This window comes from Python bivittatus, unplaced genomic scaffold (assembly GCF_059951505.1).
Source record: "Python bivittatus isolate LINGU-HERP-01145 unplaced genomic scaffold, Pbiv_v1 ctg000480_np1212, whole genome shotgun sequence".
NCBI lineage: Eukaryota > Metazoa > Chordata > Lepidosauria > Squamata > Pythonidae > Python > Python bivittatus.
The window spans coordinates 38821425-38847893 of NW_028277075.1; positions in this window are offsets into that span (position 1 = coordinate 38821425).

Genomic DNA, 26469 nt, shown 5'->3' on the forward strand with positions numbered 1-26469 from the left:
AAAGTAAGACTTTCATGTATTGGCTCTGTCTGCTTTTCCATCCAAACAAGAACTCTGCTACTGTGATTTCCCCTTCAATGATGTACATCTAGATGTCTTTGCGATTATATGCTAATGGTACCATTTTCAGGCGTGGATCACATTCCGACCACTTGCTTGGTAAGCAATTAAGGGTAGCCCTTGGTACCTGACTTTGAACTAAGCCACTGTGTTTTGTAATCCACGGTTGCAGCTATACTATGGTTATGTAAACCTTGGTTTAGCAAACTGAGGTTCTAGTTGATGTGTTAAAATGGGAAAGCAGCTCTACATAAACAGTCTTTCCTACACTTTAAACTAAGAACAACTATCTGTGTAATCACTTGGCCTTTGTAAGTGCAAAGCAAGATTTTTACATGTGTAACATTAACGTAGATTTTATATGTCCCTACAGTATTGCCTAAGTATTTAACCAGTATGTTCTGTTACTTCATTAAAATGGGTATTTCATCCTCTGAGCTTCAGAATACAAATAGGCATGAGAAAATCTCTTACAATTACCTTGTTGCTTCTATTGTTTCCATTGATAAAACTCGCTGCATTTTCTAAATGTTACCCTTAATTAACTCAGCTCCTTTTATTTACTGTAAGCAATCTGAAAATAAAGAGTCCTGCCACTGTCACCAATTGAAAAAATACAACGCTGCCTTGAATATCATCACTTAGTTGATTAATACTTCCTGATCTGGAAATCAGTAAAATTAGGGCTACCATGTCTTGACTGTAAAAATCCAGATGACAGCTAGAGGGCAGCAAAGAGCGAGAGTTTTTGTATGTTCCCTGTCATTTAGTGCTTGTCCAGATTTTTGCACTCTAGATTTGGTAGATTCTTTTTATTTTATTTTATTTTAAACATATACAATTAACAATCTTTAAACTTAAAAGGAAAAAAAAAGAAAAACCAAAAAAAAAAGAAAAAGTTGGAAGGGGGCAACAAGCCCAAACAAACTAAGAAAATAAGAAAAAAAGTGGAAATTACCTTATAAAATATACTTATCAATAGTCACTGGTTCACTAATAAATACACTACTATAATAAAATCAGTATACAATATTATTGTAAATGGTAGACCCTAATATAAAAAAGAAGGCCCTTACACATCCTGAAAGTGGTGGTTCCCATACTATTTAGGGCACAACTTAAGTGCTGATTGTTCCCCAGCTGTCTTTTTTTTTTTTTTTAACAAACATCTAATCCTGGGATTGGCTCTCTTAATAGATGTACTGCAATAATACAAGAAGATATTCACAGGTAAAAGTGCATTGGGAACTCTACAATCACATTGCTTTTGGAGAATAATATTTATTCCTTTGCTCTCAAATACCACCAAATCCTATTTAAAAAATTGAAAAAGATAGGTCTTTCATTTTGTTAAAAAAGCAGATTTGAAAGGAATAATTGCTAAATCTCTCTATGTATCCCTGAGGAACACTCAGCAAAATCAATATATGTTGGACTATAAGCTATCTTTTAGGCATCCTTAAGATTTCTTCTCTCTCTTTTCGTCTGTTCATTAACAAATATGAGACCCAATCATGATGCACAAGATTCCACATTAAGGGAGTAAAAGTGATTTTGTCTGTGGCTGTACTCACCCAAGTCAAAACCAACCAAACCATATTATAGCTTAGTGCAATCATCTACCTGCTATGGTTTTTCTTTTAAAAAACTATTGTAGTTTACAGCACTGTATGATATTAGCTAGTTCTGACTTACTCCATAAACCATGTATGGATAAACAACCTATTGAATGGATGGATGGATTGGAGATTGTTGGTCAGGTGCCAGGTTTTTGGTTTTAATGTCTTTGGTTTATACTATTGTTGTGAGCCTCCTAGAGTTGTGTTAAATAAAATAGGTGGCCATATAAATCTTTTAAATAAATATATAACTATTATTTAATTTGGCGTATGAATCTTTTCATGTGTTTTAGTTCTAGTTCTGAGACAAATGTCAAAATGGAAGCAGAATTCTATAAAATATGGGCTTCAAGGTTTATGTCTGAATAGACATGTATAGAATTGTGCTTTGAGTCTGAAAAAAGGGAGCTGATTGCATCACATATCAACACCACCACTTTGAAGATCTGTGAAATATTATAGCGATAGAGTGGAAACACACTTATGGAAAAGCCACACAGTTGATTCAGTTCACCAGTTTCAGGCTTTCTTTCCACTATTTTACCATTTAGTTACATACCCAACAACCTTTTCTATACCAGATTTTTGTACTGAATTGTGTATTATGTATCACCCAGAGAAATACTGTTGTACCAACATGCCCAACTCAGTAATGACACAAATCTCTTCAGATACGTGTTTGTGGATGTGGATGCAGATAGACAGCTACAGTGATCAGTTTAGCAGAGCTGGGAAACATATTCCACATCAAATTAAAGCTGGTGAAATTGATGAATTGATAGTTGTAATGTTGGATTACTTCCAACGTAGAGCTATATTAAGAAGCATCTTTCAGGCGGAATGCATCCTGGTACATAGAAATAGAGCCTTACTATTTGTTTTATTCTCAGCTATCACCCCCAACACACACACAAACAAAGAGGAAGCTCAAGAACAAAACCATCAAACAGAGAGATCAGATTTTCCAAAAAGAAATGTTTCAGGAGAATGCGAGAAATCATATCATTAGACTGCACAAAAAAAGAGATTGAATTGTATGGTTAGGTTTAAAAGGAAAAAGACTGATTAGAAACAAGAACAAAGCAGCATTGTTATAGTCTATTCCAACAGTTATCCTGTATTACAAGGAAAGCCATAATTGAGAATGTTTGAAAGGTAGAATAATGCAGCAGTTAATACATTGAACATATATATGCATTTCATATACCATCTCTAATTAATAGAGGAGCAAGTGTTTAAATCTGTTGCTAAGGCTTCTTAAGGTACAGCTATAGCAATAATCATTTTAGGACTCATGCACATTTTATAACTTAGTTGAATTTTCTTAGTATGGCAGGTGAATTATTCAGTACAGCTAACACAGCATTATTTAGGCAAGAATGGCAGGCTTTCCCCAGGGTACAGAATCAAGTACAGTTTTACAGTGAGCATGGTATTACCACCTTTCTTGGTGGGCCAGGGAACATCAATAGGAGGAATGCTATCGATGACCTTATTGCATCAAGGGACTTATTGCCCATAATGGCCAATGATGTTTATTGCTCTAATGCCATGAATTGCAGAGTATATCAGCCATATTTACCAGCTCTACAAAGGCCAGTGTGGCTACCAAGTTCTCTTTCTCAATAGGGCTACCACATCTGGGCTGCAAAAATCTACATTTATTAAAAGAGATTTAAAGTAGGCTTTTGACAATAGCCATACTTAAAATACAAGCCAATTAACCCTTTATATATATAAAAGAAGGAGGCCTAGAAAGGGAACACCAAAAAAAGGAGCCCATTGTTAAAGTGGTTATCTGGATACATCATTTGATCCCAAATCACTGAGAGTTTTAAAAGCTCACCACAAGAAACAAAGAGATAATCAACATAGCAAGTATGGTGTAAGAATTGTATGCCCTAACCACTGATGTTTCCAAATTGTTTTTAAAGGCAACTCTACATAATGTGCTCTATATTAGTTTAGAATGGCTGTAAAAGAGCATATCTGTACTTATTGTATAAGCTGCTCCTATCCTGCACTCTTGTCAGACTCTAAACCAGCTTAAGAAAATTGTATCTGGGCTGAAATACTTTGGCAATAGTATTCAGTCTGGACCATAGACATCCCCCATCCACCCACCCAACTGGATAATTCCCCTGTTAGATAAAGCACTATATTTCTATGTGGTCTAGATTCAATGATAAGGTTAAGGACTGAATTGATTTTATATTATGGATTTACCTATGGATATTATATGGATCCTCCCTCCCTCCCCCCCCTCTCTCTCTCTCACACACACACAGACATTGATTAGCCTTTCCCCTCTTTTTTGTCATATTTAGTTTAGAATAAAATATATATCTTAGGGACTTTTTCTTCACTGTATAACCACCATGTATCATTTTTGTTGTAGTTATTATAGAGCCCTAGTACTAAAAGTCAAAGAGCACAATGAAAAGGGACTAAAATTAAATATAAAGAAGACCAGACTAATAAGAAGAGGTAGAACAATGAGCCTTAGAACTGGCAATGAAGATATCAAAGTGGAAGCTAGTTTCTGCCTTTTAGGATCAACCATCAACAGTAAAGGAACTGGCAATCAAGAAATATGCCACGGACTAGTACCTGGTAGATCAACCACAAAGTCCTTGGAAAAGATATTCAAATCCCATGATGTGTCTATGCCTACAAAGATCAGAATACTGCAAGCCATGATATTCCCTGTGACACTCTATGGGGGTGAAAATTGGCCTTTGAAGAAGCAGGACAGGAAGAGCATTAACACTTTTGAACTTTGGTGTTGGAGAAGACTCCTGATAGTATCACGGACAGTCAAGAGAACAAACTGATGGATCATCAAACAAAACCCAGAGTTCTCACTCAAGGCATAAATGACCAAACTCAAATTATCCTGCTTTGGACACATTATGTGAAGACCCGGCTCTCTGGAAAAGGTTTTAATGCAGGGAAAGGTGGAAGGAAAGAGAATAAGATGAGCAACAGCAAGGTGTGTGGACCCAGTTACAGTGGCAATGAGTCAACCATTGGGAGACTTAAAAGAACATGTTAAGGATAGATTGTCATGGACAAAATCTATGTGGTCACTGAAAATGACTTGATGGCACACAATCAGTTATTGTAGGGTTCCCCCCCCCCCATTTCACTATAAACAAATAAAAATAATTTTAAAAAAACTGTTGCTGTGCCCTCCCAACCTTCATTTTCCAGAAAAGCAATTGCCAACCACTGGATTTCTGTCGGGTGGGTCTTCCTGGACATATATACATTTGTAAATGTATGCATGTATTACTATAACACTTGTCTTCTAAATAGAAGGTTGCTGGTTTGAAATCTAGCAGAAACTTTTTCTCCTCCTTCCTGATTTTTCCTACTTTTCCCTGTGCCCTTTTATTTTGGTCCAGTGGTGCATTGTTTTATTATTTTCTAGTCAACTGAGGTGAAGGGGTTTCATCCCAGCTCCCAAAGAATCCATAGATTATTAAGGCTATTTGGGAGTTAAGGGTGAAACTCTTCTAGCTCAAGTGACTGGAAAAACTGATGAAAAGCTGCATGCTTAAGAAAAGAAAAGGCCAACACAATACACAAACATTTCTGCCAGGGTTCAAACCAGCAACCTTCTATTTATGAGTAAATAATTATAGCCATTGTGTTATTACAGCTCTGAAAGTCTGTGATAAACTTAAATTAATAGAAGTCACTTGTGGCCACCATTCTTTTATTTTGGTACAGAGATAGCACCCAGAAAGTTCCCAAGATGAAATCTTGGTGTTTTAGTGAAAGTGTGATCTAGCCACAATATCTGCCATTTTGCCTATATTCATGCAAGACTTTTCAACCTGGTGGAAGAATGGGAGACAATTTTTGCTGATCCCCTTTGTCTACAATTTCTTGAGACACCCCCCCTTAAAATTTTCTTTTAGTATCATGGACGACTTTCTGCAGCAACATGGGAATCACTTGAGAAGCTGTAAGAAAAAGGACAAATTTCTGAAAATTATTCTCTTTCCTTCCAATACATAGAGGCCTCTGCTAAAGTAAAGAACTTTTTTTGTCAATAGTGGAGCACAAATTCTTCTAACTTTATCTTGAAGGTAAACCTAAGCATTCCTAGGATTTTAATTTAAGAAAGATTCCAAGATAGAATTAGATCTTTCCATTGATATATAAAAAGATTTGGATGGTTATACATTATTAGAAAAAAATATGCCTCTGATTCCTTTTGTTCCTGATGCCAAACTTTTATGAAGCCTTAGCAATACTTTATCTTTTTCCCACTACCAATATTGTTTGTAAAGTAAAGCACAACAATTATCACAAATCAGATTCAAGCTTTGTAGTTCTCAGTGTTAATTTTAATAATATGTGCAGTAGGCAGGGATGTTTATTTTTGGCAGCATAGTCATTGTGCTAAAACAAATTATCAGATTTCAGTGCTGGAAAGAACATTTTGTTTGATCTAAAAAGTATAAATAATTCCTGCAAAAGTATAAGAAGACATGGTTGTTAATGAAAAAACACCCCAAATATGCATTAATACAGCTTTGTTATTGCTTTGCTTTGTCTTCTTTTAAAAGTGAGAGCGAGAGAGAGGGAATTGGGAAGGAGGGTGACAACAGCATTTAAAATATCATTTGTTCCTTTGCTTGTGTAGGCTTTCTGTCAAAAGTTTTTATATTAATTCATAATTATATGTTTATTAAAAGGAAACAGAATGTCCATTTGCTGTAAATTAGTTGCCTTCAAATGTATATATATAGCTGTTTTTATAATAGGATGTTCTGGATCCTACATACTGATCTACTGGTAAAAAGCAGACCAGAACAGAAGAAACTATGCAACATCTGGTAACAATGCACATAGAACAGTACAGGTTGGAGAATGCTGTTTTAAATTAATGTTTTGCTCTTTGATAGTTTTGTCTAGGCTTTGGGGGAAAGTCTATCTAGTTTACCCTCCTCCCCTTAAAACCTCAGTGAGCCCTGAAAAAAAGAAGTTCCAGTATTAATTATACAGTATCTTTAAAGGATTGACTAAACTGGTACAACATAGATGGTAAGGTTTTGAACTTCTAGGCTGGACATGGAGAAGGAGAAGGAGAAGGAGAAGGAGAAGGAGAAGGAGAAGGAGAAGGAGAAGGAGAAGGAGAAGGAGAAGGAGAAGGAGAAGGAGAAGGAGAAGATGATTGTTATTATGTTGGTCAAAGTTTGAATTGCTTATGAAGTCTCCTGTTGGTACTTTTAAGTTAGTGAGCTTATACTTAATGTTAGTATATTAGTGATCTGGTCAGAGTAGCTTTGGTATAGGGTGCCATGAAGGGTCATAAATAAAAAAGCTCAGAAGGACAATGAGGTATCAGAAGACATGATTCTGTGAGGAAGCCACAGAAGTTAGCAGAAAAACTTTAAAAAGATAATTTGATCCCTTCCTTTAATGCATGGCTGTATACATTCTGCTTCTCTTTTATGCAGTCCCCAGCTCCTTCCTTAACTGCTGCCAATTTTTGGTAAGTAAATTTAAACTTAATAGATTAAGATTGCACAGGATGGGAAGATATTAAATCAAGTTATGGAAGCTATATGATTGAAGTTTTAAGAAAACATGATTGTGTCCTTTAAACATACCCTTTTTCTCCTTTGACCATAGCTATTTTACCCCATATTTATCCCGATAAGGGCAGCATCTGTGCATGCTCAGAAGTCACTTTCATTAAACTGAGGTGGCCAGTGAAGTCCGACTGGATGTGCCTCAACACTTTCTGGAGGTAGAGTACCTCACATCTGTGAACCAAAGCACCTCTGCACAGTCCTAGAACATGTTATGTCAGTCCCACAGTGTAGACCAGACAACAAATAAACTCCATGGAAGTCTTAAATTACCTTTATTTAGATGGATTATAGTACCAGAAACTTGCAAGTCTGATTATGCTTTATGTTCCCTCTCATGCTCTTATAAATTAAGGGGTGTCTGTATATTATGTATACCTTCTTGTTCTTTGGGGCTTAAACCATGTTTCATTTCTCGTTGCTTTGGTAACAGATCTCTCCTTTCTTGGTCAAGGTCATCTTCATTACTTCCTACAATCATGTGACAATGACCTTGTCTGTCTTTCACATTTTTTTTCTAATGTGCAAGTGTTTTCTAAATAGACCTAAAGCCGCCTTTATACCTTGGGCTTCTTTTGTGAATTTATTTATTTAGTTATGTTTGCTAATATTTAGGCTTAATTCCACTCTCTCTTATATCCAATGAAGAAATGAACATCAAGGCAAGATCAAAGCAGTCACCTCCTTGTTTATTCCTCTGTTTATTCTTCTTTTTTGCTCCTTTTGGGAAAAACCCACTGACTTACAACTAGCCCCAAAGCCAGAGACTAGAATTTGGAGGGGACCGCCCAGCCATATTCCATCTTGTGGAATACTCTGTCCCTGAAATCCATATGGCCCCATCCTATCTTACTGCAGAGCCATAAAGATCTAGTTGATTAATGCTTAGTTTCATTCCAGTTCTTAAATCCCTTTGCTACATACTATGTAGCACTGCCAAACAAGGTCTTCCACATCTTATACCTGTACATTTTTTCCTGGGTTAATCCAAAACCAGTACAGTGTCTTCTACATTTGTCAAATTCCAAAATTCAAGGAAAAAAAGTCAGCATTGCCTTACAAAATCAAGATTATAGGTTGATGAAAACATTGTTTCTGGGATGTCACTGAGACTCTTGATAAAAGTTGAGCGAACATGGACACAAAAATCATCTTACTGGGAAATAAATGCCTGTGTTTGTCTATTTATCTTCATGTTCTTGTTCTAGCTGGTTTTTGACTATGTGGCTTGGTAGGCAATGATGAATACCTTGGGAATCTTATCTGATTTTGGCCTGTGTGAGTTAATATGGATGCATAGTTTGCAATGACTTGGCTTTACTTTAATATGCATTGCACATTCTCTATGCTTAAGGAATGAATTAAGTCCTTCATGTGGAAGTACAGGTGGCCTAGATATTGTTACTGTCTGGCTCATGCTTCTCTATTTGTGTATATAAAAATATACAGTTATTCTATGACTAAATTGGATTCTAACTTTCAGGCAGAATATCAGCACTAGAAATAATGAAAACACAGCCCTTATACCTTAATACTGTGCAGCTTACCTTGTTGTAATAAAACTTATTTCTCTATAACTTGACAGCAACAAACCCAGGAAAGATAAGATTGTGGTACCATAAGAAGAAATGACCTGCTTCAAGAAAAGGAATTTATTTATTTAATCACAGTGGTTCTTATGCAGCAGATTCTGGTCAAAGTTTAATGTGAATGGATAGATTACTATATAATAACTCCATCAAAAGAATATACTAAGTGACTTTAATGCCCAATTCTTAGTGGGCGTTATGGAGACATAAAGACTACTAGGAAAATTCAAATCAAGTAATGTCTGAACAACTACTACAAAATAACTTTTGCCACCATCACTTGTGGTTCTATGGGATAGTGACCAAATAAAAAATGAAGTGTATGAAAAACTTTAAATTCGATTGGGATATTTTAAAAGTTCTTTTCATCTGTCAATTTCACATTCCCCATGGAAGTGTGAAAGGGAAATATGTGTGTGTGTGTGTGTGTGTGTGTGTATCCTCAATCCTTAGCATATTACTGGGAAATTTGTTGTTTAGTCGTTAAGTCGTGTCTGACTCTTCGTGACCCCATGAACCATATTGCGCCAGGCCTTCCTGTCCTTCACTGCCTCCCTGAGTTTGCTCAGTTTCATGCTCATTGCTTCAGTGATGCTATCTAACCATCTCATCCTCTGCCGTCCTCTTCTCCTTTTGCCTTCAATCTTTCCCAGCATCAGGGTCTTCTCCAAAGAGATCTCTCTTCGCATTAGGTGGCCAAAATATCTGAGCTTGAGCTTCATTATCGATCCTTCCAATGAGCAGTCAGGGTTGATTTCCTTTAAGATTGACTGGTTTGACCTCCTAGCAGTCCAGGGGACTCTCAAGAGTCTTCTCCAGCACCACAGTTCAAAGGCATCAATTCTTTGGCACTCAGCCTTTTTTATGGTCCAGCTCTCACAGCCATACATTACTACTGGAAAAACCATAGCTTTGACTATGCGGATCTTTGTCGGCAAGGTGACGTCTCTGCTTTTTAATATGCTATTACTGGGAAATAAATGCTAGTAATTTTAAAGAAACTCATTTCCATATAAATATTTGTTAAACAATTTAAGGATATATCAAACATAGTATATATATATTATTTTCAGTCATTAGAGAACATAAAGTGAGATATATATTTCAGGAAAGAGAGAACAATATGTTCTGTGCTAGATTTTAAGTTCTCTAGTCCTTAATTATATTCGATTTACAAAGCAATCTAACCATAATGTTTTTAAAAGATTAAAAAAACAAGTAATCCAACATTTAGAATAACTTGCTACTATATCATGGAACAGACATACTTTATTGTATTTTTAGAGTTTGCTAATAATAAATAAATATTAAAAATAAATATTATCACATCACATCAAAGCAGAGATTGCTGAATTGTAGACAGAATATGAAATAGCCACACTGGCATCTGCAGCAAACAGAAATTTCATCAAAATGATGACAGACAGAGTGGCAGCATGATAAAAATCCCATCCTATGTGCTTTTATCCTGATATCTGATGCAAGTATACAAGGTGCAATAGTTGCAACATGATTGCATTCAGCAGTTTTTGTTGCTTTACCCTCTTGTCTCCCCGTTTCCTGTGAATAGATATTTACACAATTCTCCATCTAGAAAAGAATGTATTTTAAATACATAGTTCCAGGAATCCTAACGTAAACTATACCTTTGAGATGTTGCTTTATTATTCAGCCTCACAGTTATTCATATGGAAAGGGCATCGCATATTGCTAAGGAGTAATTAACCTTGCCTTTAGTCTCCCGCACAATAATGGTCTTGCTTCTGGATATGTGTATGATGACATGTTCCTTTCTGATAAGGAAACCTATATTTTAGTGGTTGCTTATACGTAGTCTTCCAACTGGCATCTGCAACACCATCGTAATTGAAAATCCTGATAATCTAGAAGCTTACAAATTAGCTTTTTTCTCTGCAGCAGCCAAACTGAGACATGGATTTCCGGATTACTGCACACGTTAAAATGATTCTGAAGATATTCTTTCAACCTCACATGAGAACAACTGCAGCACCACACTAATAATTATTAAAATAATCCAACCTTTTTCAGACTTTTGTACTTTAAAAGCAAAAACAAAACTGCTGTTGCCTTAACGAATCCATGCAGTTTTTGTATGATTTTATTCAAGATTTTGAAAAAGAAGGTAAAAACTAATATAAACTAATATAAACTGAGAAAAAGAAAAGAAGAAGAAAGAAATTAAAGAGAAAGCTAAAAGTGCAGGAAAGGGAAAAAACCTAAAAGAAAAATAGAAAGGAAAGAAAAAAAGATGCAAAGAAGTAGCTTCTGATCTTTACAGCAGTTATAAGTACAATTATAAATTTACCTGTTACTCTGTGCTTACAACATACCTCTCTTCTTTCTATAATCTATTCTGTCTAATCATCAAAGCCATAAATCATAAGTTCATTTTTTTCTGTTTCATGCAAAAAGTCTATAAGGGGTTTCTAGTTAGCAATAAATGTAGATATTGTCTTTTCTCTGATCAAAGAAGTCAATTTAGCCATCTCAGCAAGCTCCATCATCTTCACCAATTTTTTCCATCTTTGTGCATACAATAATCTTATTGCAGTTATCTGTATACTACTAAAACTCTCACGTCTGAAACCTTCAAGTGGGTGAAATGGTGCATCATAGGGCAACAATTTTTGAAACAAGGTACTTCAAATGTGTTAACTTACAGAATGCATCCAAAATCTGGGCCCATTGCTCTTGTGGGATTGAAATTTGGGAAATTTGTGGCTGCTTCAGTACTGCTGTGCTGCTGCACTGCCATGGTCAGCCCAGATCATATGATTCTCATGGGTGTATTCCCGACCTCTTTCCTGTATTCCTGTGTCCCCTGCACCCAATTGGCTGGTGGCAAGGCTCAACGGGCAAGTGGCAATTGGCTGCTTTGGAAATGAGGAAGACATTTAAAATCTCTTAACGTCTGTGGGTGTTGAGAGAAGGATAGAGAATGACTTGGATGCCTGCTGGTGAGGTAGAGCTAGCTGGGGGCACCAGTGGTAGATGGGTGAGCCCTCTTCCTCCCTCAAGAAAGGAGGCCCTTGGGGACATGACAGAATGGGGAGTGGGGATACAGTTTTCTTCATGGTCCATGGCTCCTTTTGTTCCACCTCCCCCTAGCATAGTGGCAGGCAATTCCATGGGTCAGTTGAGGAAGATGAGGGGACTCTTTTGAGGGTTGTGAGGGGAGGGCAAATGGTGCAAACCTATATTGTAAGTGGGGAGGGAGGGAGGGAGGGAGGGAGGGAGGGAGGAAGGAAGGAAGGAAGGAAGGAAGGAAGGAAGGAAGGAAGGAAGGAAGGAAGGAAGGAAGGAAGGAAGGAAGGAAGGAAGGAAGGAAGGTTTCTCATGCTCCTTGTCAGCTTCCCATAAGCAAAGTCAATGAGGACACCCGTAGCAAGTTGCAAATCACTCCCACTGCTTTTTTGCCCTTGGTCATTCTGTTTTTCTGTTTAGGTAAGGAAATAACTCTGAAACAATGACCCAACAGGTCATGGGTTGTCTAGTCATGTATAAAAACAAAGTCCCATGACATTTTTCCAACTGTTTTTCTGTCAATCCCAAAAGAAAATCCTCCAGTTTCAAATATATATTAATGTTTAAAATCCTCTGAATCAGTGTATGTATTTTAATCCAGAATTTTCTAGCTTTTTTACACATTCACCAAACATAATAAAATGTCCCGTCTTGTTGTTCACATTTCTAACATAAATCTGAAGTGCCTTTATACATTCTAAACAATTTCTCTGGTGACATATAACAATGGTACATCATTTCATAAAAAAAAAAAAATCTTTAAGATTATAACAATATACATTTCAATCCTTTCAGCTACATATTTTCCCACTGTATATTATAACCAAAATTTTTAGCCCACTTTATCATACATTCTTTCACTTCTTCTTCTGATTCAAATTTCAATAGAAGTTTATACATTTTAGCAACTACATGTTCATCATTTGTACACAATTAAGAGAACCATTGACAACTATATCCCTCTGCCACCAGTTCTTCTCTTGATTTTATTCTACATTCCCCTTGACAAAATTCTAATATCTCACAATAGGTTAGCCATTTGTGTTTGCCTATTATTTCTCATCTATAACAATCTTCTTGTGCTAAGAGCCCCAAAGGTGTTTTCGGGCACAAGCTGGGTTTGCATCTATTCCATATTTTCTGTATGGCATGTCTAACACAATGATTTTTAAAATCCACATTGACATTGACTTTATCATACCACAAATATCCATGCCATCCAAATCTCAGGTCATGTTCTTCTAACTCCAAAAGCCTTCTATTTTTCAGCAGCACCCACTCTTTCATCCAAACCAAACAGCAAGCTGCAAAATACAATTTCAAGTCAGGTAAAACCAGTCCTCTTCTATGATTTTTAAAACATCCACAGCACCCTTTTTTCAGGCTGATACAGAAATCTGGGGAAAAAATGGCTGTTTTAAGGAGTCTGCGAGTTGCTGTGTTTGCAGAAGGTCTTCCAAAACATTTTTGAAGATTACACACCCCTAATTCAGTGGCTGAGAATGGAATCAGTAGTACTCACACTCCCTATTGATTATACAATATTATGCAGAAATAGCCATATCACTGTGGTTTCCAATTTATAGCTGTCTACAGAAAGCCAAAGGCCTGCTCTGCTACTTGGCCAAATTGGCAGTGTCAATTTGCTACTACATATAAAATGATCAAAATTACATCTTTACGTATTAATATGCACAGTCCCAGAGAGGAAGAAGTCAATTTTTACTGATCATTTCAGTGTGAACTCCCTCTCCCAGCTAAGTTGCCTATGACTGTGGATTGTGGGTTTCCCACTGTAGCCTGATTCTCTCTTCTGGGTAAAAACCAGAGGTGGGGGGTGGGGCTGGGGGTGAATGGAAGGGAGCCCTTAACCAGCTGGTCAAAGCAGGTCTTAGCCCCTGAACCCAGCCAGCAGAACTTCAGAGGCCCAGACTTTCAGCTGCTGCTTCCAAATGCCAGGTTGGTCTGTAGTAAGGCCTCCCTCATCTGCAACTAAATTGTCGATGAGAAGGCTGATCTGGTGCGCATTACTGAGACCTGGCAGGGCCTGAAAGGGCGAATGGCTGTTTTGGAGGTATGCCCATCTGGGTTTCAGATGTGGTACCAGCTGAGACTCTGGGTCAGAGGTGGAGGTGTGACGATTGTCATCCAGGAATCTCTTATGGCTTTCAGGGGCACTGCACCACAGGTAACCATATGTGAGACCCTGTTCATTAAGTTGGACTCCAGGGATCAGTTGGGATTGTTGCTGTTGTACTAGTCTTCCTGCTGCATAGCAGCTTCTCTGCCTGAGCTCCTTAACTCTATATCTGGGTTGGTGGTAGAATTCCCCAGGCTTATGGTCTTGGGGGACTTCAATCTGCCTTCTCTAGGAGTGTGATATGAGGTAGCTCAGGAGTTCATGGCCACCCTGATGGCCATGGGCCTATCCCAGATAATCCAGAGCCCAACACGGGATAGTGGTCACACACTGGATGTGGTGTTCCTATCAAAGCAGTGGCTATGTGATCTGAAAGTGGAGGAGCTTTGGTGTCTCCCTTGTCATGGTCAAATTATGCCCTGATTACCATGGGATTCTCTCATGGCACTATTCACTGCAGGGTGACTGGACCCAGATTGGTTCGCCCCCAGTGACTGATGGAGTCGGATAGATTTCAAAGGGAGTTGGGGGCTGTTTCTGCTGGTCTGCTGCACAGTCCATTGTCACTTGGAATAGCGGGATGGCTGAAGACTTAATTGTCACTTGGAATAGCGGGATGGCTGAGGCTTTGGATCAGATCACACCCATGTAACCTCTCCCCTGTTGTGGATCCCAGCACTCCTCATGGCTCACAGAGAAGTTGAGGGAGATAAAATGAGAGAAGAGATATCTAAACCGTTGCTGGTGCTCAACAAGGGATGAACTTGACCAAACATGGTAGCTGTCCTGTAGCTGTCCTGTTTTTGGTGACACATGCCCTCTTGGGTGGGGTGGGGGCTTGAAGAACCTCTTGCAGGTTCATGCAGAAGAATTTGTTCAGCATCTGTCAGACAAAGTCGCTCAAATTCACCTGCAGTTGGACACTGGCCTTGTGGCAGGTCCAGAGGAGATGCCTGGAGAGGAGTCTTGTTCAGTTATCTGGGAATGGTTTGAACCTGCTGGGCCTAAGGAAGTGGAGAGAGTCCATAGGACTGTGAGCCTAGCCACCTGCTCCTTAGATCCATACCTCTCCTGGCTTATTAAAGTGGCCTGGAGGTCATTGTGTGAATGGGTTCTAGTGGTGGTGAATTCTTCTTTGATGGAGTGGGCTATTCCTTTACCTCTTAAAGAGGCCTTGGTTTTCCCCCTCCTCAAGAAGCCATCACTGGACCCCACAATACTGGACAATTTTCATCCAATATCTAACCTCCCCTTTTTGGGGAAGGTAGTTGCATAGCAGCTTCAAAGGACCTTAGATGAAGTGGATTATCTAGATCTCTTTCAGTCAGGATTCAGACCCAGGTATGGTACTGGTTGGAACTGGTTGAGCTTTTGGATGATCTCTGGCATGGGCGAGATGGGGATTGTGCATCTATCTTTGCCCTATTTGACCTCTCTACAACTTTCAGTGTCATTGACCATGGTATCGTTCTGGTTCGGAAGAGAGGATTGAGGGTAGGTTGCAGAGTGCTGTGCTGTTTTGCCTTCTTTCTTCAGGTTTGATTCCAGTTGGTGGTGATTGAGAAGGAGAGATCCCACCCTTGGACCCTACTATGTGGGGTGCTGCAGGGTTCGGTGCTATCTCTGCTCCTATTCAACATCTACTTGAGGCTTCTGCATGAGCTCCTCCATTGCCAATTATATTTCTCTGTCCCTGGCAAATTAAGCAATGCCGTGAATGTCTTATCCTGGTGCCTGGAGGCTGTGAGGTCTGGATGGGAAAAAACAGGTTTAGCTGAACTCTGGCAAGGCTTTGGGTTTTGGGGCCTGCCAGTTCTAGGACTATGGCATCTTTGGTTCTGGATGGGGTTACGCTGTCCCAGACAGACCTGGTATGCAATCTGGGGGTCCTCCTGGACTCACAACTGAAGAGCAGGTAGCAGTCATGGCTAGGAGGGCCTTTGCACAGCTTTGGGTTGTGTGCCATTGTGCCCATTCCTAAATCGGGGGCTCTGCTCACAGTCACTCATCCCCTAGTAATCTCTCCATTAGATTATTATAATATGTTCTACATAGGGCTGCCCTTGAAGAGTATCTGGAAGCTTCAGCTGGTGCAGAATGCAGTGGTGTGGGCAGTTATGTCTGCTTCCAGAAAAGCACATGTTATAACTCTGCTCCACAAAGTGCATTGATTGTCAATCTGCTTCCATGTCCAATTCAAGGTGCTGTTTTTGACCTTTAAAGCCCTTCATAGCATGGGGCCAGGTTATCTGAGGGATCGCCTCTCTCTGATTATATCTGTCTGTCCCATTAGATCCAGCAGAAAAGGCATGCTGTGGGCCCTGTCTGTTAGGGAACTATGCTTGGCGAGTCCCAAAAGGTGGGCCTTCTCTGCCATGGTGCCTGCCTTAAGTAACATTCTCCCCCGCAAAGTGAGGTTAACTCCAACCCTGTAAATTTTCCAGAAGCTCCTCAAGACCTGGTTATACCATCAGGGCTGGGGGTCCCAGATGACCAGTGAAATCTTGAGGTGGCTGCATTAGAGCTGTGAACATCTATTCTCTCTTATGCCTTGCTTTTTAATTTTTTTTAAGAATGACTGTTTTTATATGATTGTTTATAATACACTGCCCAGAGTCACTTCTCATGAGATGAGTAGCCATATAAATTTGATATACAAACAAACAAACAGGTTTATTTTACACAATTTCACAGACCAATTTAATCCCCCAACTTGGTCATTTTCAATTTTCCCTCCATAATTCAAATATGTGTAGCCAGTAGACATACTTTGCTTCTGATTTCAGTGCTGGTGTTATGTTGAGAACTGGCTGGCTTCACTACAATTCCAAATTGTGCAGTACCTTGTGGACTTCACCAGGTGCGTAATTCTTTGCCAAAAGATTCTGTGCAATTTACTGCACAAAGGACCTAAAACAGCTAAACTTCATCTCTTACATTTTGCATGAACAAATATGAACTTTAAAATGTCTAAGAGCAAAAAACCTGCCAGTCACTGGATAAACGTTTAAAGCTCTTTTTATTATTTTGCAGCTGGTGCCCTTTGCTGAAGGATATTTCCTTTGCTGCAGACTCAGAATAAAAACATTTCATTTTAAGAATGCAATTAGAAACACATCTGTTATTTCAGGACCTTTATATTAAAAGTAGGTCCATATAAAGATTAAAACATCTATTTTTCTCAGAAAGGAAGCATATCTATTTAAAGACTGTTTTAATTCAAAACCAGCATCTTTCTAATTACAGTTCCATAGTATGAGTAAAGAGAGCCATTCAAAGCCATGGAAAGCAATAGCACTGGATCTATATCAAACCTGGCTGAAATTTTCAAACAAACTTAAAAGACAGTGAGTATATGCCACATAGCAATTTTTGATAATAGAACTGATGTAAGATTATGCCCTTGGAGGAAAAAAAGTATATTTCTCTTGGTTAAATTAATACAATCAAAAGTATTGATAAAGCCTAGTTTCACATTGGATTCCCCTTTGATGTTCTCCTTTTGAGTTATTATAACTGCTTCTTATACCTGCAGCTCAACCACACAGTAAAATGGATTAACAGAAGGGCTCTTCCATTTGTTTCTGAATGTTGACATTTGGAAAGAGATGTTCATCCCATGCATATAGCAGAAGAACATGAAGCTTTCTGGAGAAGATCAAAGGCTTGTTTCTAATAGAGGCCGTCCAGATGCCAGTGAGAATCCCACAACAAATTTGCAATAGCCTGCTCCACGGCTGTTTCCCAGCAACTGTTTTTTGCAGGTACGCCAACTCAAATCTTGAAGTACCATATAGTTATCATGATTAGTGGTTACTGATTATACTCAATGCTATTTGTCTAAGTTCCTTTAAAACTCTCTTTACTCATGGTGATTGCTGTATCATGCAATACCAAATTCCATATTTCAACTCTGCATTCAGAAAGAAGTGTTTCTTTTTGTCTGTCCCAACACTTGAACTTCTGGATGAACCCTCCTGGGTTCTAATTTAATAAGAAAGACACACTCCAATCAGCTCATGCTTTTAGCTGCCATTGCCTGCACATTTCAAATCTCTAAATATCATTTCTGAGATGTAGACTAGAACTGTGTACATTATTCCCAATATATTTCTTTCTTTCTTTTTTTTAAGTAACTTTATTTTTATTTAGTTAATTGTTCAGGAAATTTATATGGCTGACCATCTCACATACGTGACTCTATGTTCCCAATTATTTTAAAAGGAGTTTGAAAAGATTGTTGTGGAGCACTAAATCCTTTTTGTTTTGTAGAACAAAGTTGCCATTATCTTATTACCCCACCTCTAACTACAGATCATTTATGAACACTAGAAAAATACTGGTCCCAATATGGCATTCATTTTCATATCCATTCATAATGAGAATATTCCACATAATCTTACTCTTGTTTCCCATGCTTTTATCAGTTTTAGATCAATAAGAGGTCCCATTCTCTTATTCCCAGCTTACTCAGAACTTTTGGTAATGAACTGTGTGTGCATGTGCATATTATTAAATTTTAATACATATTGCAATCACTTTGTTTACACAGAATCCCCATCTTAAATTTTAAATCATTTCTTAAACAAGCTAGAATGTTCAATTGAGTCATACCAAGTATAGAGCAGAGCAATTATGTATTTTTTCTTATCAATTCCTACTCAGTTGATGAAAAGAATTGTCCTTAGAAATAAATTTCTGTCAGAGGACATCTATTAGTTGGGTATGCAATGTTCTTTCACTTAATCAGTAAGGGGTATGAGGTTTGCCTATTATTGGCCTTACTCACTTTGTCAGTTTGATTTGACCTGAATGGTTGATTCAGAAAATCAAGTAACCCCAAATCAGTTTGGAGGCATTCAGTTCAATGATCTGATTCAGAATTCCTTTTCAGTTCATAGTCAGTCCATAGATTCCACTGAATCCCTTTTCAATAAACCATCAGAATTGAAGCTTTCCACAACCCTATTATTTAATTCTGAATTCTCCCTCCTCCTCCTCTGTGTCTTCCTCCCACACATACATGCACATAATCTCCTGTCTTTCATTGTACAATCGTAACTTTAGTGGTCTGCATTCTCCCACTTTCACCCTTACAGTATCTTAAATCCCATCAGGAGGCAACTCTTCCTCTGCAACTTTCCAGTAGTAGTTACTGGCTTTGAGAAATTTGGAGAATTTCTCCTTCTTCTGGTGAATTTTAGAGAAGCCCTTCACCCAATTTCTTCACCCATACATGTGGTGGAGAATTTTAGGCTCTTTGTGTCCAGCTGTAGTAATAATCCACATATAGGCAACCTTTTTGTGTCTGGGGACTGCATTTATATTTGGGGAAGACTGAAAGCAACCGTAGAGTGAAGATGCAAAATGAGGCCACTTCCTGTAGGTCAGGTTTATTGGATTCACACAACAAACAAAGGCAAAGAAAACAAATAACATTATGGCTTAGAGTACAAGTTTTGACTCAGAGCATGGGGATTGGCAGGCTCCTGCTGTTTTTGCTACAACCCAAAGGCTTGCATTGTAACAACAGTTTTCATCAGACTGACCCATTTGATCCCCCTGCAGACAACACTGACTCATATATTACAAAACTTACCAAATGGTAAGTAAATGCATAGGAAATTATCATATCAATTATATTGAAATAATGTTATTTAGATGTGAATGAAATGCAATTCAATTTTTGTCCTAGTTTCATCTACTTTTTGGAATATGGCCTCCAACATACTACTCAAGAGCCACAAGTAACTTCTGCCCTGAAAACATTGTGCAAGTCAGTACTGAAGTTATGCATTAACCAGGCTAATATATAGTGGATCATCTCAATTCATATCCTTCTTTGTCTCAGTTGGCGAGTGGGGGCATACCTCATACTCGAGAATGAGCACGTAAAGGATCCTGACTACATGAAAGAGCTGGCAACTGGGTCTGTTGCAAGATTTAATCCTTATGAATGCATCTCTGGGGTTTTTTTGTTTTTTGTTTATCCACACTCAATCGTTACCAATTCTGCGGCGACTGCCTGGATGGGTCCCTGCGGTTTTCAAGGCAAGGTGTTTAGGAAGTGGTTTGCCATTGCCTCCTTCCTAGAGCAGACCCCAGCTGGTGAGTGAAGGAGGCAGGGTTTCCATTGCTTCGCACCTTTTTTGGGCGTGCACAGCTTCCGCGTTACCAGCAACTTGGTCCCTTCTCCCATGCAAGCACCGCCAGCATTTTTCCTCCCACCTTGGTGAGAGTACCCATTTATCTACTCACCTAAGTTTTCGAGCTGCTGGGTTGGCAGGAGCTGGGGAGGAAGCAGGAGCTCACTCTGCTGTGCGGAGCTGGGCTCGAACTGCTGAAGTGTCGACCATTTCTGGGCGGCAACTTTCAGCATCATTAAGCCGCTGCACCACCACGTCCCCCTTGCATCTCTGTTAGGTAACTTATTGTTGTGGGGTTCTCTGTAACAATGTCAGACTTACTTCTCAAGCCCTGTACAAAACAAGTATCATTGTCATGGTTGAGATCTAGGATATATGTTAAAGTAGCTTTAGCAATTTAATGAATGTTTATTAGAAAGATAAGGAATCAATGAGAGATGTTATCCTTCTATTGTCTAACTATCAAGCCACAACAAGAAACTTAATTGTATTTCTTTTGTTACTCTTGATAGGAAGTTGACATGAATAGCACCTCTGAAATATTCCTTGAGCTGCATTATCTTAAAATCAGTAAAATAAACTTGTGCTCAGATTAAAAAAAACAAAAAACAAAACTTGACTTGCATTACATGATATTCAGGCTACTTACTCTAAAGTTATCCCATTCTTTCAGTGAAATGTCCAAGTATTGGTGCTTTAATTAAAAATCCGCATCTTTCTTTTGCCTTAACTACAATGAATGTAATGGAAAGAAGGCAAGGCTATAATTGGCAGAAGCAGAATAAAAATGTGAAAACATTAAATGTTGACTTTGCATTATCTAGAAAAAAGTAATATCTATAATATTTGGGAACAGGGGATGCAAAGATATACGTGCAAGAACACAAACACAGATTATTCCTGGCTCATAGCTTTTCATCCTAATGCACGTACAATACTCATTGTTTGTTGGACATTACATTTGGATAATTGCTTTTAATAATCTTAAATGGGAATCTGGAATTAATCTTTTTCAAGCTTTGAAGGTAGAGATCCAAGGGGGTGCAACTGTCAGCTCCACTGTATTAATCCATTCCAATGTTTTCTAAATGCTTGTTCAATTTTTTTGCAATATATATTGTAACCATTCATTTTCTCATCTACTCACCCACTCATCCACTCACAGAGAAATACATACGTACCTTTTTAAAAAAAATTCTCACCTTTTAAGAAAGGGAAAAAAATATTAGATTTTATGTCTTGTGTATTGTTTGTATAAGGGTTCATTTGTTTAATATTAAATGCATAATTCTAAACATGCCTACCCCCACTGAGTTTATCCGACCACTTATATATGAATGGGTTTAGGGATTGCAAACTTTTGCTGCAATGCACATACAGAGAGAGACTATAGAGTATAATAGTGTGTTTAGAATGTACAGTAGTATTTGGCATATTCTCTATACTAGAATTTGTAGGTAGGTAAGCATTGCACTGCATTGTCAAAATGTCTTAAATTGTTAATATACCCAGTTGGAATATTAATATCAATAAAGTGTAAGAAGGCCTTCTAAATTCAAAATAAATACATTTTTAAAAAAAAAATAATCCTAGTACCTAACTTTAGTAATATGCTTTTCTTTTAAATTATCAGTTTAATCAATATGCTTCTTTTCTTTTAAATTATCAATTAATTTATTTTCTCCTTGCAATGTTTATTTAAAATGTCAGAGCAACTAGCAATTCAAATTTGCACTTCTTAATAATTTCGAAAGTTAAATGTATATTCATGGCTAGTCTGTAAATGTATTCTTAGTCCAACCACTTTGTGAAGTAAACACTCCCGCTTCTTCATTTGACCACCATCCAGTTGGTTTTGTCCTTCCTGGCGAGGTTGACCCACTTCCTCAGGGTCTCTGGGCATCATTTGGCGAATGTGTGCTCTAGGATCTCCAGCTGCAGCCCTTGTTGTAAACACCTAATTTTAATCTCTTCTGGTCAGCTTTGTGCCTTCCTGGCCAGTCTCTTAAATTCCAAGGCATACTCAGCAACTGGCCAGTTTCCTTGCCATATCCGCTCAAGGTTTTTCTTTGCTCATATAACAGCAAAGGGGTCTTCAAATCATTCCTATAATGCCTTCATGAAACTGATGGAATTTCTCAGCTCGCCCACCTCAGCTTCATGCATTTCCACGATCCATTCTGCCACTTGCCCCTTCAGGAAGCCTGACGTATGCCACCCGCTCTGCATCATAATGGAACAACCGGCCACATCGTTCTATATAGAGGTGCACTTGGGTCAGAAAGTAATTTCGAACACCCAGGAAGCCGAAGGATGGTGGTCAGGAGATGCGGCAAATGACGCGGGCATGCTTCAGGTGTGGGGCCGAGGGACACTATGCTGCGAACTGCCCTCAAAGACCTGAATGGCAACTGAGGGGGGAGAGCAAGCCAGGGGGGAAACCCCCGGGAGGACTGAGATGAGAAAAGAAAGGGATGGCAGCCGCAGGAAGGGAAGAGCCCAGCCAACTCCCAGCGATGACGGAAAGTGACTCATCTGAGGATGAGCTTGTGCAAGCAGGAAACTCCAACTGCCTACTTTAAAGGGCGCCCCAGGGCAGGTGGAAAATCAGGGGCATGATGAAATGGTGAGTGGAGAATGTGATCCGATGATGGTGGCAGTGAGATTGAAGGTACTAGGGACCCACCACAAGGCAGACCTGTCTGCATTAATAGACTCGGGGTTCACCTGATGCCTGATTATCCCCTTAATTGTGGCTCGACTAGGGCTGTGGGTGCGGAAGTTAGAAACCCCTATCCTATTCAGGCAACTGGACAGGTTGACTGTGGGAGGGGGTCCCATGGAATTTTACATCAAACCAGTTGTGATGAAGATCAGGACCCACCAGGAGACGCTAAACTTTCGTGTGATCCCAATCACCCACCATGCTCTGATACTGGGATTAACATGGTTGAGGCAGAGGAGCCCCGAAGTAAATTGGACAGAGGGGAACTTGAAGTTCAACGATGGGGAATTTCAAGTGCAAGAAGGGGCTAGGGGACTCTCCCGGGGTGGCGCTGGTGGCGGCAAGAGTGGAGGTTCAGAAACCTAGCAACTCCAGATCCATCCCCTTAATCCCACAACAGTACAGAGACCTGAGCCAGGTATTCAGTGAAATGGAATCAGATCAACTTCTCCCTCATCGAGCCATAGACTGCATGAACAAGATCGACCCAGGGCAAAATTTCCCAAGCCTAAGATATACTCGATGACCCCCAAGAAGCTAGGGGCCCTGCGAAACTTCATCGACACCAATTTAAAAAGGGGTTTTATACAACCTGCTAAATCACCCTTGGCGGCGCCCATCCTGTTCCAGGAAAAGAAGGATGGCTCGCTAAGGCTGTGTGCTGACTACCGAGGCTTGAATGCAATTTGCCAGGAGAATAAATACTCTCTACCACTGATGAAGGACTTCTTGGCCCAGTTGTCAAAGGGAAAAATCTTTACTAAATTAGACTTAAAAGAAGCATACTTCCGGGTGCTAATCAGGGAGGAAGATGAGTGGAAAACCACTTTCATCTGTCCCCTTGGGTGCTATCAATATTTGGTAATGCCCCTCAGGTTTCCAGGTGCCCCCAGGGTGTTTATGCAGCTGATAAACAAGGTGCTACACAAGTTTCTGTACCAGGGGGTGCTGGTATATTTAGACAATATCCTAATTTACTTGGAAACAATGGAAGAACATGTGAAACTAGTCAGAGCAGTAATGAAAAAACTGTTGAAGGCACACCTGTATGCTAAACTTTCCAAATGCGAGTTCCATAAGGAACAAATTGACTACTTAGGATATAGAATATCCAGTAGAGGGGTGGAGATGGACCCTGCAAAGGTGCGAGATGTGGTGGGATGAGAGGCACCTAGAACACACAGACAGTTGCAAAGCTTTTTGCGGTTTACCAATTTCTACTGGCAGTTCATCCCCAACTTCACCCAGATCACCCTCCCTCTCACTGACCTCCTGGAGATGAAGGGGAAGGGCGATAGCACAAAAGCCCAGAGACTGGGGGTGCCGATAACCTGGACTGAGGAATGCCAAAATGTTTTTACATAATTAAAAAGACTTTTCACTGCGGAGCCAATTCTAAATCACCCCGACCCAGAAGAACCCTTCATCATCCAAGCGGATGCCTTGGAGGTAGCAGCGGGGGTGATGCTACTCCGGAGAATGGCAGCTGGAGTGCTGCACCCATGCGTGTACGTTTCATGGAAATTTACCAAACTTGAACAACAATGGCTGGTCTGGGAGAAGGAAGCATTCGTGGTGAGGTGGGCATTGCTAAATTGGAGGCACCTATTGGAACGATTGACTCATCCATTCGAGGTGTGAACCGATCACAAGACTTTAGAAGCACTGCGGTTGCCAAGGAAGCTATCGCCAAAGCTCATGAGGTGGGCGCAGTTTTATAGCCACTTCAATTTCACACTAAAGCATATACCGGGGCGGGGGGAGAACTTTTGGCAGACGCCCTGTCTAGATTACTGCAGCATGACAAAGGGAAATGGTGATTGTGGCTGTTATACCCGAACCCCACACCAGGCTGAGGGTGACTACCCGGGAGGAAGGGGGGGGGGCGAAGGAGTTGACCTAGCATGGAACCTTTTAAGCTATTTTTACAACCAGTTGCAAAACGACAAATGGTTCCAACAGAATAAAGACATCTTGGAGACCCATGAAGGGTGTAGTGGAGGGATGGCAAATTACATGTCCCAGAGGAAGCTAGAAAATTGGTGCTGCAGAGGGGCCATGATAACAAGACAGCGGGACACTTTGGCTTTGTTAAAACTTTACACCTGTTACGCCGGCAATTCTGGTGGCCCTCTATCCACTGGGACATTGCCAAGTATGTAGCTGGGTACCCTACCTGCGCTATGGTGAAGAGATTAGGTGGTAAGTTGGCAGGGCTCTTACAGATGGTAGTGAACCCAGAAAAGCCCTGGAGGGAGATCACTATGGACTGGATTGTAGATCTGCCTGAGAGCAAATGAAACATGGTGATTTGGGTGGTGACCAACTTATTTTCCAAACAAGCCCATTTTGTGGTGTGCATGTCCATACCCACAGCGAACAAACTAGCTGAGTTGTTCATACAACACATCTATCGGTTACACGGAGTTCCGACATGACTAACTTCTGATCGCGGCACACAGTTCACATCAAAGTTCTGGAGGGCATTTATAAAACTAATTGGGTTGAGCCAAGCCCTTAGTTCCGCCAGCCACCCCCAGATGAACAGGGCTACTGAATGTCTGAATGCCATATTAGAACAGTATTTATGGTGTTTCGTTAACTATCAACAGGACAATTGGGCACAGCCACTCCCCTTTGCTGAGGTTGCCTACAATAACATGGTGCATCAGAGCACCAGACACATACCCTTCAAGTTTGCCACAGGGCAGGATTTTGTAGCTGACCCCGAACTTCCCCAAAAAGTCACCCACGTGATGTTACTTGATGAGTGAGTCACGCAATTGACTGACCTATGGCCAATCATTAAAACAGTGCTCCAAGATGCCTGTGACAACTACAAGAAGTATACCGATTGCAAGTGTGCTCCTGAAAAACTGTGGAAGGTGGGGGACCTAATGTACCTATCAACTAAATATCTCAGAACGGCACAGCCTTCGAAAAAGCTCAGACCCAAGTTTATAGGTCCCTTTTTGATCGAGAAAATCATTAACCCCGTGGCCTTCCAACTGAAACTGCCAAAGTCCCTCAGTAGGATTTATCCAGTTTTTCATTGCAGCCTCCTAAAACTGCTCAAGGGATTGCACAAATGGCACCCCACACAAAACCAATATGAACCCATAATTATTAACAGTTAGCAGCATTTTGAGGTTCAAGAAATTCTGGACTCCAGGACACTGAGGGGGAAGCGGCAATTCCTTGTGTGGTGGAAGCACTTTCCTGTGGCACAGAGTGAGTGGGTGGATGAAATGGATGTTAGGGCACCCCAATTAGTCAGAGACTTTTATAAAAAATACCCTGATAAACCTAGATAGCGAATGGGGTGGCATGGTGTGTATGTTTTATTTCCTTTCTCTAGTCTCTCCACAGGTTCCTTCCGTGAAGACTGGAACTGCTCCTCTTTTTGGGGGGGCCGGCATGTCAGAATCCTCACAATAGTTCTTTAGCAGGTATGCTTAAACTGCTGTGGTTCTGCCATTCTGGCAGGAGAGGGGAGCAGCTTAGAGCAAGGACTGCTCAACACCAGCAAGCAATTT